Genomic DNA, 13,624 nt, shown 5'->3' with positions numbered 1-13,624 from the left:
ATATGTCTTAGACAGGACATGTCTAAAGAAAAATAACAGCCTACTAAGCTAATTGGCGCCAGTGCTCTTTAGCGCTGTCAAAATATGGAGACGCTTGTCTTCCAGGCTGGGGTCTGGGGTCCAACTAGAAAACACAACACTGGCATTTCTTCCTGCACCTGGGATGGAGCCCAGAGGATACCTAGTCCTGCTGCCAGGGCAGATTCAGCAGCATCATCTACCATGACCCCAGGCAGAGACAACTCATGAAAAAGAAGGTAAAATCCTAAACCACAGCACCAGAGCTCTCAAATTGAACATTTTAAGCACTCACCCAAGCAAACACCATTAGCAGTCAGCAGCAGTAATTTGGGTTGTCTGAGTATGCTGGAGAAAGAACTCTGAAAGAACCGAAATCTATGAAGGTCAATCAGAAACTGCTTCCTGAGGTAGCTCTGTTCTTCCTTTCTTACACAAGTGTCAGAAAGAGTGTGTACTGCTGATAGCTCAGTCTCTCCTACTAGGGCGTAAGCAGACCACCAACTCTTAGGAAGCTCCCAGAGCTCAATGGTATTTTCACAGAAGTCTGCCAGTTGGATACTCCCTGTGTCAAGGTTTTGGCTGTCTTCATTTGGGGAACAGTGAGAGTACACTCAAAGCAAGTACAGAAAAAGGTAGATTTTTCACAGCTGTCCAGGTTATTCATGAAGAAATCCATCTAAATTCAACCTAAATAAAGGCATGCTGGCAGAGAAAGAAGGTCATAAATTTAATCATTTCCACCTGCTGTCAGCATCAATACTTCTTCCAGCACCACTCCAAAAAATGTTTAGGTCTGGTTCTCTTATTCACTAGATTTCTGACCGCCACTCAGCCGTGGGCAGTCTTGATATCTAATTGGTACCACAGTACCTACACTTGTCATTTGTGAATATACTATCTCTATTCTGGTAGCACTGTTTACTGAAAAAATGTTTTTGTGAGCCAATGTGTTTAAATGTTCCGTCACGTTTAGTTTAACAGCCAGCCTGACAAACACCAATTCAAAGCTCATCGCTTCATTCTTCTTCGTCAATGGAAACAGATGCTGCATCTTGATGGGGTGATATATCCCAAGACAGGTTATATATCCCAAAAGCAGGCATGACCTGAATCCCAGTCCAGGTGAGCGCTTTGTGATTTCTTGGGTTATGAAGGATTGCATGACTATGAGCTGAATACATGAATAGCTACGTAAAGAACAAGATTTCAGTGCTCAACTGAAATATAAGATGCTACTTCCTCATGTTGTCTTTAATGATGACGTACCTATAACCTTTCCAGATTTACTAATGAACTAGAGAGGCCTGTTGCATTTCCAGGAAAATTCATAAATATCTGCAAGGTACAACAAACAATTCAAACTGCTGATATGAAATGACAGGGAGAGAAAGGGATGGTATGACACTGAAGCTTGAATGCAATGCAAATTTGAGGTCACAATATCATGTGTTTGAGACCTGTCATGAAGCCGAAATACAAGTGAAGCTGTCACAGCGATACAGTGACAATACAGTTCAGCATGCTGATGAAGTGACTAAAATCCAGAATGACTGCAGAGCCAAGGTTTTTTTCCCTGTCCTGTGTACATAAATAGGAAAGATTTGGTTTGTTGTCCTATGAGCACACTCTTTGAGATGTCTGTCTAAAGCAATGACTGACCTGTGCTGTATTTATAGAGTGGTAGAATATGTTGACTTTTCAACTGAAATGTATCCTTGGATATTTCTATTGCTGCAGCAGAGCTGTGTTTTCACAAGAGGGCAATGTACATTTTCTAGTCACAGCAAACTAGTTTGTGCTTTTCCTTTGACAGATATCAACGCACCCATTGCCTCAGGAGAGGTAACAATCTGTAGATTTAGCTATACCAATTCGTAAGATGTGTGGTTAATAACAGGTTTTCAACTTTAAAAAGAGCTGTTTTCACACCTACAGAAATCGGAGTGATCCCAAAGTGCTTTGCTAGCACCAGTCTAATCCCACAACCTAACCACATGGGTGGACGCTAGAGTACCAGCAAAGCAAGGCAACAAAACAAACAAGCTTGTGAGACCACACATAAATAAGCCACCTACCAACTCTACCACTTCTAGACCTGACCTATCACCTTATTACTTTTTGGGTCCATCTGCTTGGGACATCTGGGTGGAAACCAGCATGAAATATTTGCTTTAAGTAGCCTTTAGGAAAACTAAAATTCCCAGACAAAGGGCCACCCCACATTTGCAGAATGAGTCCCCAGTGAAACACAGCAAGTCTGACATGTACCAGGAGCACCAGAGTGGCTGCCCATGCACTGCAGAGTCTATCTGCACATGTGCAACACACCCAGGGCTGACACCAGAAGGTGCAAAGCTCATTGTTTCAGTGCAAGTTAGTTATACAATATACAGACATCAGTTATACAACATATAGACATCAGTTATACAACATACAGACATGAGGAGGTGTCGACCTGTTATTCAAACTGCATGGTGTGGAAGCACGTAACTCTCCCCAGGAAGACTACAAAGAAGTCCAGACACAACTATGAGAAACAACATTTTTTGAATTTTGGATATTGGCAAGAATTAGCATGGCTGAATCATCTACAGCTCTCAAGCCATGAGAGCAAACAGCGCACTACTGAGAGGGCAGGCAAATGTCTGTCTGCTCCGAAAAGACCAGGAATTACAGTTTCCATGTAAAGCAGGTGAGATCTTGGTTTCTAAATACCTTGGATCATGACTCTGATCTTCTTCCAAAGTCTCCATGGAGAGGTTGGTTTTTGGTTTTAGGCATTAGAAACAAATGCCAAGGCCAACCAATGAGCTAAGATGAGGCTTTTATGTCTGTGTTATATTTCCAAACAAATCCCAACCATTTCCTTAGTCATTCACATTTGAATACTGCACCATTCATTGCGTTACATTGCACTGTTTAAAGACAGGTTTTCAGCTTTACTTAAAGATTGTCTAAAGCTGAGGGAGAGTATGAAGCATGAAGGACCTAGTAGGAGCTTCCACAGTGGGGGGCCAGTTTCATACTGCCTCTGTGTCTAACGCCGCAAAACATTTCTGGGCTGCTGAAAACTAGGTAGCATCCAAATAAGCTTCAGGGAATTGGCAGAGCTCCGGGGCCCTGAAAATAGTGACCGTTTTCACTGGAAACATTTATGACATTGGAAGGAAGATTCCCCCACGTTCCTTAGCTTGCACCGAGATCCTGCAGGCTTGTCCTCCCTCTGCCTGGTGGGCAGATACAAAGAGGCTATGGCACTGCTCTACCTCCAGAACCCCCTTCCACCAACATCTCTTTTCAGTTTAACTTGAAAAGATAAGAGCAATTTAATCTTTCCTGCCTTCAACTTGAAGGTTTTGTTCTAAATGTACTTTGACAGCAGAAATAAAGACAAAGTTTTAATAGAACTAACTGAACCACAAACTGAATTATGTATTTCCATTTCAGGAGACAATCTCACTGCTAATAACATCACTCTCCTTCCAAAAGCATGCATGACAGAATTCAAAGCATTTCTCTGTTCCTTCACGGTATTTTGTATCTGGCAGTAGCTATGCAGCACACAGAGCTCCCTTTCACACGTGTATGTGTCATGTGTCTCACTCGCTTTGTCCAGGAGTCGGGGTGGGACCATCTGAATTGCTGAACCAGTCTGTCTGGAAAATTTGTATGCTAGTGGATTAAAATGCAGACTGAACCCTGGCAACATCCCTGCTTTGGATCTCTGCCTAGAACCTTTATTTCTTCATATTCAGTGTTCCCTGGAAACATGCAGCAGCTGCAGGCTTTCTGTAGGACCCCGACACCAACAATCTTCCCCCAGAATGGAAGCACATGGCAAGGCAGGGTCTAAACTGTATTGACAGCCTGGAGTATCTTAATTTTCCAAAACTGGATCTTTATTTGGTTCCCGTCTTACAGAAACGGCTGCAGTCACCAAGCAGCTTCCTAAACTGGGGTCAAATCCTGAATAGACGCCTTGCTCACAGACTTGTTCTTAATTAGCCAAACACCCACTGAAGTCGCCAGAAGTGCCAATAAAATGAAGGCACATTTTATTTTGTGACCACAGGAAGGGGATTGAAAGAATTTACATCAGCTGCTAAACATATGCTCTAATGACCACCACTGGATTATTAGTTGTGACCTAGATGTAAAAAGCTTTGATCTTCTTACTCCTGGGTTCTTATCCAGTTTCTAGATCTCTTAAGGTCAATCACAGTGAACAAAAATTGGGATGGGTGAAAATTGTGTGTGATACAAGAGAGAGGACCATGGAATATTGATCCCCAGATAATTCACTGAATAAAGCAGGCAGACACCAGCAAATATGATTAATAAAAGCAAGCCAGAAACAAGCATTACATTTCAAAGAAATCTAGGGGTCAATAACTTGAGGTAATGAGATACAAAGTCTTTCACATGTAGGTCACCAGTTTTAATCCAGCTCTGGTCATAGCAAACTCTGGTCGTTAATATCTGACAGCTGTCTGGCAGCGACATAGAATGAGAGGGTGGTCCTGGTTTAATTGCTAGTGGTATCTACAAAATAAAGCATATCAACAGAACTGTACTGCTGTTAAAAGTCTAGGCAGGAAGGTCAAGGACTGACTGGGCATTGAGAGAGGACCTCTACCCCCTTACCGAAAAGCTTCATTTTCTATTAGTGTCAAGTTGAGACATCTCAGGGGTAATAGATCTTTGCAAGGGAACAGAGGATAAAGAAAGCAAAAAAACAGTTCAAAGAGAGCTGTGGAAACTCTGCTGCCTTGAACCCAGATCAAGGGCCAGCTCCCCAGCTGGTGCTTCCAGTGAAGTGCTGGTGCTACACCAGCTCACCTGGCCCAGGGCATAAAAATATCTCCCCGATATTTTCAACACGAGCAGCCCAGAAGCCAGGGCCAGCAGATGAGAGGGCAGACACATGGAGCCATGGAGCCGGGGAAGGAAGGTAGAGAGCAGACCAAGGCCACAAAAAAGAGAGGGAAGGAGGAGCTCTGAACAAGCTTAGAGGATGGCAACACAGAAGATGACCTTAGCATGGGTCTTTCCCCACACGGAGCTCCCTGGTTTTCACATCTTGGTCCAGTGAGGAGTTTATTATCTACACTGTGGGTCCCACTACTGTCTCTGAGATGGGTCACAGCAGACACCACAGACTGCAGGAACAGCCCACGTGGCCACGTCTCAGTAACCCACGCGGCCTTTCAGCCCAGGGTCCTTCTGAAGAGGCACGGAGAAGTAAGGTGTGGGGAGAGGATGAAGTTGTAATTCACATAATCGGAATAAAGGGTCCACCCAGAAATGATGAATAAGAAACAGAACTCCTTACTGCTGCCTTTTAAAAACCTTTTCTTTACATTCAGAGACAGGCCTGAATTTCCAAAGCCCATGTGAAATAGCTAACATTCACATCAGGAAGTGAGAGATTATTTTACAGCTTGCAAGACAGATCCTCCCAATTGCAGATCACAACAGAGAGCTCTGATTTCTATGTTTAACTAAAAATAATATTTTTTTTAATTTTTTTTTTTTTAGTAAAGGCAAAGTTTAAAAATTCAACTTTGATTCATAAAAGCAAATAGTGATTTTTTTCTTTTTCTCTAATAATGGTGCCTTTATTTTTTTGGACAAGATTTATCTCTCTTTATCTGTCCCAAAACCAGGTATTCCATCTAAACTAGTTATCAAGGTTCCCTCAACAGTGACTGAAGAGAAGCAATGACCTCCAACAGGAGACTTGTCTGTCTTAAAACAGGAGGACGCATGGAATAGGTAGGATGAATTCTCCTCTCAGGAGGTCGTTGCTGGAGGTGCCCAATGTATAGCTACCTTAGACTTCAACATGGCAAAAGTTAAGTGAGTTGAATGGAATCTTTTGTAACCAGAGTGACTCTTCAAGCATTTTATGGACATTCTGCATGGATATTTTGGGTTCTGCCTTGAACAATGCACTCTTGATGCTATTATAAAAAACATTTTTACATTGCAAAAATGACAAATCAAATATGTGCCTAAAAAGAATAGCTTAGAGTTAAAAACGATGGGTTTAAGTCCTTCTTCCTCACAACTACCAGTGCTGTTTTATCTGCCTAGAATAAGAAACGTGCCAAAAAAGGAGTCATGCTTATTTTTTTTTTAAGTGTTTTCCTTTTAAAACTCCTCCACTTGCTTTTGGAACTGTGTAAGTCACATGCAAGAATCACGTTTCCGAGTATTTTTTCCAGCAATTTCTTTTAAAAAAAAGTGCTCTTTCATACTGCATTTTAGAATTTTGCAAATTCTACACTGATCATTCAAATAGCCTCTCCAGCTGCTAAACAGGGACAGACTTATCAGCAGAATTACCTTTTTTTTCTTTGCATACTTTCCCTAAGTAAACAAATGGTATAGAAATGTACTGAGGTAGAACAGCCCTAGGTGGGAGTTTTCCCAATTTCCAGGATAATTCTGCTTAGTACTTTCCAGCCACCTATCCATCAAGCTATAAGGTAACCACTAGATGGTGGTGGTGTATACCACACAGGGAGTACCTGACACTTTTTGCTTGGCTTTCTCAGAAACCTGGAGGAAGGAGAAACATTTCGGCACACTGTACAGACCTCCAATGTGGTGTAAGTCAAACAATATCCTTGATACATCCCAAGCAAGATCCAAGTGCTTTAACTTGCTACAGGCTGTTGTGTCATGAAAGCTGCATAACAGAAAGACTTAATACTTTGGAAAAATGTCATCCTCAGTGTGATACAATTCAGCGCTGCAGGACATTGATGAAAACAAAAATGAGGAGTTCAGGAGTTTCTCTAGACTTCATTTAAAATAATCACATTCTGCCCCACCATGCTACAGCTGCCTTTGTTGAATTTAGCTCCATAATTGTCAGTGGAAAACTTTGTTTTCTCCCTTATGGAATTTACATGTTCTGCTGCTCTTCCTTCAAGCAATGTAATTAAAAGAACCTGCTTAGCATAATTAATTTGCAAACAGGTTGGATGATATGGGATTGTATCCCAAAGGCTTTTTCAGCATTGTGAAACTACTTCTTCAAGCATGCTGTAATCTAGTCTCCTGTAGATCAACTTCTTGCATTTTGCATTTTAAAAGCTCTTCATTTTGAAAGGTGCTACAATTGGCAGTCCAGTTCTGAGTCATGCTGCTGATGTAGACCTAGATTATACAGCTCACTCTGCAAACTGTGTCCCCCAGGGTATCGAGCCTCTGAGCAGAGGGAGGCTGTGTAGTCAAAAGCTCATCCATGTTGGAGAGTTTTTGCTGAAATCGACTTACCTTCCTCAAAAATCTTCACCCCAACCTGATCTGAAACAACAACATGGCATTTTAGACGTTAAAGGGAGTATTACAGTCAGTCCTGCACAGCCAACCAGAGGAAGCTGAGGGAACAGGGAGGGAGGAACGCCTTCCCACAGGGAACAGCTGGGACCTCCGTTTCCAGCTCGACCACTTGGACCAGCTGCGCTCATCCCCCGTCGACAGCAGTCCTCCCAGCTGCACCAAGACCTGGCATTATTCCTCCCTCCTGTTTAGGCTGTCTGTAAGTACAAGGACATAGAGAGGGGCCCTTTAGTGCATCACCCTGACTGGCACCTGCTCCACACAAGCGGCTGGGACATCGCCCACAACACCCGGCACAAAGCGCACCCACAGGACCCTCCTGCTCCCTCCCTTCCCTGTGAGCAGGCTGCAAAGGCACACACAGAGCCCTGGCCCCTCTGAGTGCTCCCTACAATTAGCAGTCTACTAGCTGCAACATCCACACTTCGCTTCTTCTTTATTATTTGTTTATTTTTTTAACTGAGAACCTGTCCCCTTCGGTCTGCGACGGAGAGATTTCAGAATTCTGGAGCTCCATTCCATGACCAACTCATTTCCAAAGAGTGATAATAAATCAATCACTTATGGCATTAACAGCTTAGCTCTAGAGACTTTAAATTTCAATATGATCACCACTAGCTGATAACGGCAGGCAAATGGAAAGCCCTACCCCCAAACTTCATTTAAAGCTGAGCTTCCCTGATTAGAAAGAAAGAAGATTATTTTAATGATCTAAACTGAGACAAGATTATTTGGGTAGTTTTACAAGAGGGAGGTACATTTACGACATGACACTGATGGACAAGTGATGCAGAAAACACAGTCCAATCTCCTTTGGCAAAATCTTTCAACCACTTGAATTTACATGGAGACTAGGAGACTTGATGTCTGGCACTGCAAGGGATAGGGATTATTCTCTACTAAAAGACTGATGTCTTGTAGTGAAGCATCTATTAAACTCAGCTATCACACAAACAGAAGTCATTTAGCAAGGTCATGGTTTCTAATGATTATATGATATTGCCTGCCAATATTATTTCTCTTTAAGCCCTAGTTATACTGCTTTTATAAGCAGTTATTTTCTAATACAAGCTATACAGTTCATCGTGTAGTGAGCTGGGTGATGCTGCTCGTGATATCACTGATGAGGAACACTTGGGAGGGAAGTCATTACATTTCATCTGTTGATTCATGACTGGAAGGAATGAATGTACATGATACATCATGCATTAGGCACTGAACTGGTCATTCCTCAAAAATCAGATGTGAACCCCAGATAAATGTCAATCTAACAATGCTTCTAAAATGTGGGGGCATTCGAGCAAATTCGGTTATTAACAAGAGCTATTACTTTTGTTAATGAAGTCCTCTTCCATACACAATCACTGTATCACATCACTGGAGCGTTAAGGGATAAATCACAACTAAAAAACCATGAAATAGTGCATACCTGAAGCCTTCATTTACAAACTTACAATAGGCAGGGAGGTTTATCAAGATCTGTATGTAAGGCTATTAATTACAATCTGCTAGGTTTTAAGCAGTAAATTTAAAATCAGAACGAGAAGACAAAAAATAATGTAATACATTTTATCTTATTTTAAATTATTAAGAGAATGGGAGAGAAACAAGAACTTGATTGCTTCCGTAGGCTTCGTAATCTTATTTGGTTAATATCAAATACTTTATTAAACTCTTTAATAATCGAGTTTCATTATTAAGTACAATATTGAACAAGCTATTAAACTTGTTAAACGGGGGATGGATAACCTCTTGAGCAGCAGACTCAGAGAAACTCATCATTGCATCTCACAATCGAATTCTCTGTGAATTCTTTGATATCTAAGAAGGTTTCAGTTCATGTTGATGTCTTTCCTCCATGAGGTTATTATGGCCTCATGTGGATATTTGTTATATGAAACTTATAGGAATTTTTTTTTTTTTTGGGCATTGAGGCTTTTATTCCTCTGCCCAAATTGTATGAATCATGGACATAGATTCAAAACTCATTAGGGGAAGTCAGAAAGACAGATGCAAACATGCACACAGCTCAATCACATAATTTTATTTCCTTAAGAAAGGAGACAGAAAATATTGTCCATACAGATACGACAGACTAACTCTAGGACCAACCAGTGACCTCAGCCAGAAGCTCTGACACAGGAGAGACCAGTGCTGCTCCCTTTGTTCAGCGTAATGTGGAAGAGGTTGAGGGAGAATGTCAAAGACACATTAATACCAAGTGTGGAGGGGACATTAAAGGGAGTTTGGAAAACGAAGTTTAAATACTCTCAAGTAGGGGTAAGATTACACCTCAACCCCCAGTATACCTTAAGGCACTACACTGGTGGCTATAAAGGAGGTAGAAACACCACTTTTGTGGAAAGGCTTGAATTTGCTTTGGTGCCCCGCTCCAGGAAAGGCTCTCCACTCTGGGAATCAAGAACTGAGGGACACAGCCATCTTCAGCCCAGGTCACAGGATGCAATGTTTCCTAGGAGCAGGGCTTAACTTAAAACCACCTCCTGGATATTCCTCATTGGAGAATCAGCTCTCCCCTGAAAATATTGCCTCAAGTCTCTCAGCTCACCCTACCCATTGAGCAGGCACCTAGACACACACCTTGTGTGAAGAAAAGAAGAAAAATTATTTCCTGTCAAGTCTGTCCAGTTAGGTCAATTGTACATTTTTTGTTTCTTTAACATTTATATTTTGCTGGTACACCCAGGATCTCTTCTGCACATGCCATTTGCACAAGCTCTCCCCAGTGGTACTTTCCTTCCATGCAGACTGTGCGTGTTACTTTTTCCAAATCAGACCACTCACAAGCAATTGGCAGCTTTTGTTTGGGAAGTGCTTCATCTCCTTTATGCAGATTGTTAGCACCTGGATTTCACTTCTGAAGCCAGAGTGTAACACAGGGATGCTTAAGACATAGACCTTAGCACTGAATGATCCATCCCAGGTCCCTTTTTCTTGGCAAAGGCAGATAAAGTATGATCTCTCACATTGGCACAGAGAAAAAGAGATCAAACCCAAGCAAACATGCTGTAATAAACAGGTCCCTGACTATTAAAAAATAAGGCTTGCCGTGCAGAACAGCCACTGCTCACACAGTTTATTGATTACACACATCACATGTTGAGCCCTCTGCTAGCAACAGAAGGGAAAATAACAACCACATGTTCTTGGTTGCACAACATTGTGGAGGGATAGCTCACTGACTTTAGTAAGCCTTCTTGCCGGAAAAGTGCTTTTATATACAAAGGGAAGATGTCTTTTAAAGATTAAGCCAATGAGAGGAAGACATGCTCTTAATGAGTTCAAAAATTGCCTCACAAGACCAGTCAATGATTTATTTCTTCTTAATCTAGTGATGGATGGTTTTCCAGAGGAATTAAAGATTGTTTTGACAGCTGACTGAAACCATCACAGCTTTCGGACTCTTTTTTTTCCTTCTATCTGTCCATTACCAGAACTGTCCATCTGACCCTGACTTCTCCCTCTATTAGTAGACTGTTCCTATTTTACCAGTAGACTATTTTAGCAGCAGTCTGCTCCTATTTTATCTGTAAGTGAAACTGCGTTGCCAGCTTCACAGCACTGTTTCTTACTCCTTCAACTCAGAATAGCAATTTGCAAGGACACTTTGGGGTGACGGTTTGAAGAGGACAGGAATAAAGACTACCTGCTTTTTCTGGATCTGCCCTATGGTCCCAGCTTCAAAAACTGCTGGTTCAGGAGTTATGATAACATAATCCCTGTCCCCCGGGGAGTCCCAGCTGGGGTCACTGCGAGCACAAATGCCAGCATGACCATTGGCAAACACAACTCCCCACTGTCAGAGCAGATGCAATAGAGGCTCTGCTCTCATCCAAAATCAGTGGGATTAAGGGATTCATTCTCTTGGCTCGTTAACCTAGGGACACAGTTCCGCCATTCTCCACTTCAACACGGCTACTGAAAAGAATGATAAGTGGTTGCCTTGACTGATGTAATCCAGATGTGTTTCTTATAGAATCATAGAATCTTTTGGTTGGAAAAGACCTGTAAGATCATTGAGCCCAACCGTAAACCTAACACTGCCAAGTCCACCACTAAACCATGTCCCTAAGCACCATGTCTACATGTCTTTTTTGGCTGTTTTGTTTTTGTTTTACTTACAAGTCTTTTATTTGTGACCCTTGATGCTATTTAGTCTTATATTGCATTTCAAATTCTCCCTGGATACATTAGCTCGAATTCTTTCAGTTAAGTTAAAACACATGAGCCCAGGTGAGAGCTTTAATGGAAGTGCTGGCATGAGAAGTAATCAAATTATTTAGAGTTTTATTTTTCTTCCCATGGCTTTTCTCCACTGGTGCTAATGACACAATCTCTTTATTCCAAGCACTTCAGGTTGGCACTTTGAGGCACTGCTATTCAAGGAGTAATAAGATCCCCCTTTATGAATCATAATACACATGAGAAAAGAAAAAGGTAGCCATACTCCATGAGATATCAATTACTGCTCTGAGAATAGCAGTAAGATTTTCAAATGAGATAACCATTGCTTCTCTTTACAGCTTTAAATATATCCCCAGACGAAAAGACAGTTAAGGCTGAGAATACATTGCCCTTTCAAACAGCATTAACATATTATATTCGACAAAAATAATAAAGCATTGTGAGACACAGGAATCCAGAAAATCCAGTTAAAGACTCAGCATGGATATTAAAGGGAGCAGTTACAAAGGCTGGGGTTATCCGAGGGGTGCTTGTTTCCCAAAGGTGCTCTGTAGTCAACAGAGTGACAGGTTTCACATGGGGTCAAATCAGAGAGCTTAAACAAGATCCTTGTTCTGGGTGATCCTGGGGAGAAGCCTATCCCTTTTCTGTAACGACGAAATCTAGGAGACACTCATTTCTCATTTTGGTGAAGGGCTTTGTCAAATTCTTTGGAAAGTCAAGTAAACGGTATCAACCCGATTATCTTTATACACATGCCCACCTATCCCTTCAGAGAGCTCTAAGAGGTGAGGAAGGAATACATGGTGTTGACTCTTCCCCAGCAGACTGTAAATACATAAATCTCAATGGATAAACTGCAGACTTCATACTAGAGATGCTGACAGGGGAAATATAGCTAAACCTGAGTGCTGAAGAAAAAAAAAATCTAAGTTCAGTTAGACTGACCCATTAATTTAATCTAATTTCTTGTATGTCACTTTTTCCATGTCACTTGCCAATTTTTTTCTAAAAAATACAGTGCAGTTTTATTACAGAAAGATAAACTAGTCCTAAATTTTTTAAATTATGTTACAAATTCAGTTGTTCTATTCTTGTTTTCCACAGCGATAAATGTGTTAGTATCATTTTTTCTGCATAGTATTTTGTTTCATTGTTTTTCACAGCATAAATATTTTGCCCCAAATGTCACAACAGTTTTGTTGCCTCATTTCAACAGTTTTGTTAGCAAAACAGTGTGTACCAAAGTACAAGCAATAAATGTGAAAATGTTTTGTTTCTTACAACTCTAGTCTTAAGGGATTACATGTATACACATAATTTCCAAACAAACCAAGGGAACTAAACAAAGTACTAGGAATTTACTGCATAAACTGCCTGTCTAAAATGACATTTTATGATGTTATATTCTCATCAGACTGTGTCTTGAAGTGCAGGAAAGAGTAACCATTTTGTAGGAAACTTCTCTTAAATGCTTTGATAAAGACAGTTAAATGCTTTACTTGGCTTGTGGTATTACTGTAAAGGAGGGAATGCCTTAAAGAATTATAAAATGCCTTCAAAAGCAGGGAAAAATATGAACAAACTTCAGAGGAGAATAAAGAACTTCCGCTTCTGTTGTACATGAAGAAAATCTGACGTTTTCTCTGTCCAAACAGTTTGAACTTGCTCATTGACAATGTTGTCTGTCCTTTTTCCACTGTTAACACCATGTCAACACTGCTGCAAAAATTATTTACCTGTCCTGTCACTTCAACCTGCAGCCTTCGTGGTACCTCTTCTTCACTGTACCAAGGCACAAATGTAGACTAGGTCTTCACTTCCAGCAGTGATGTTGCCTGTAACTATCTACAGTTTCAGAGTTTCGGAGCAAGCAGCATTACACGTTCTCCCAGTGCATGCTCACTGCAGGCTATTTCCTCCTCTTCAAAATGTCTTTTTGGAATCTGTCTGTGGCTACCCAAGGCTTGAGAATGGTCAGCTGGCATTTGGGTTGTGACTTCTGGGGCTCTTGGTATTGTTTCATTATTCATTTTTATTCTCA

General features: G+C 41.2%; 1 protein-coding gene across 2 annotated transcripts in view; it reads right to left on the bottom strand.

Moving 5' to 3' along the window:
• Positions 1 to 13,624, bottom strand: part of VSNL1 (visinin like 1) — a 51,492-nt gene that overhangs the window by 19,009 nt on the left and 18,859 nt on the right. The window lies entirely within an intron of this gene.

This window comes from Gavia stellata, chromosome 2 (genome assembly GCF_030936135.1).
Source record: "Gavia stellata isolate bGavSte3 chromosome 2, bGavSte3.hap2, whole genome shotgun sequence".
NCBI classification, from domain to species: Eukaryota; Metazoa; Chordata; class Aves; order Gaviiformes; family Gaviidae; genus Gavia; species Gavia stellata.
The sequence above is the reverse complement of the archived record's forward strand: the minus strand, read 5'-3'. Positions and strand labels throughout refer to the sequence as shown.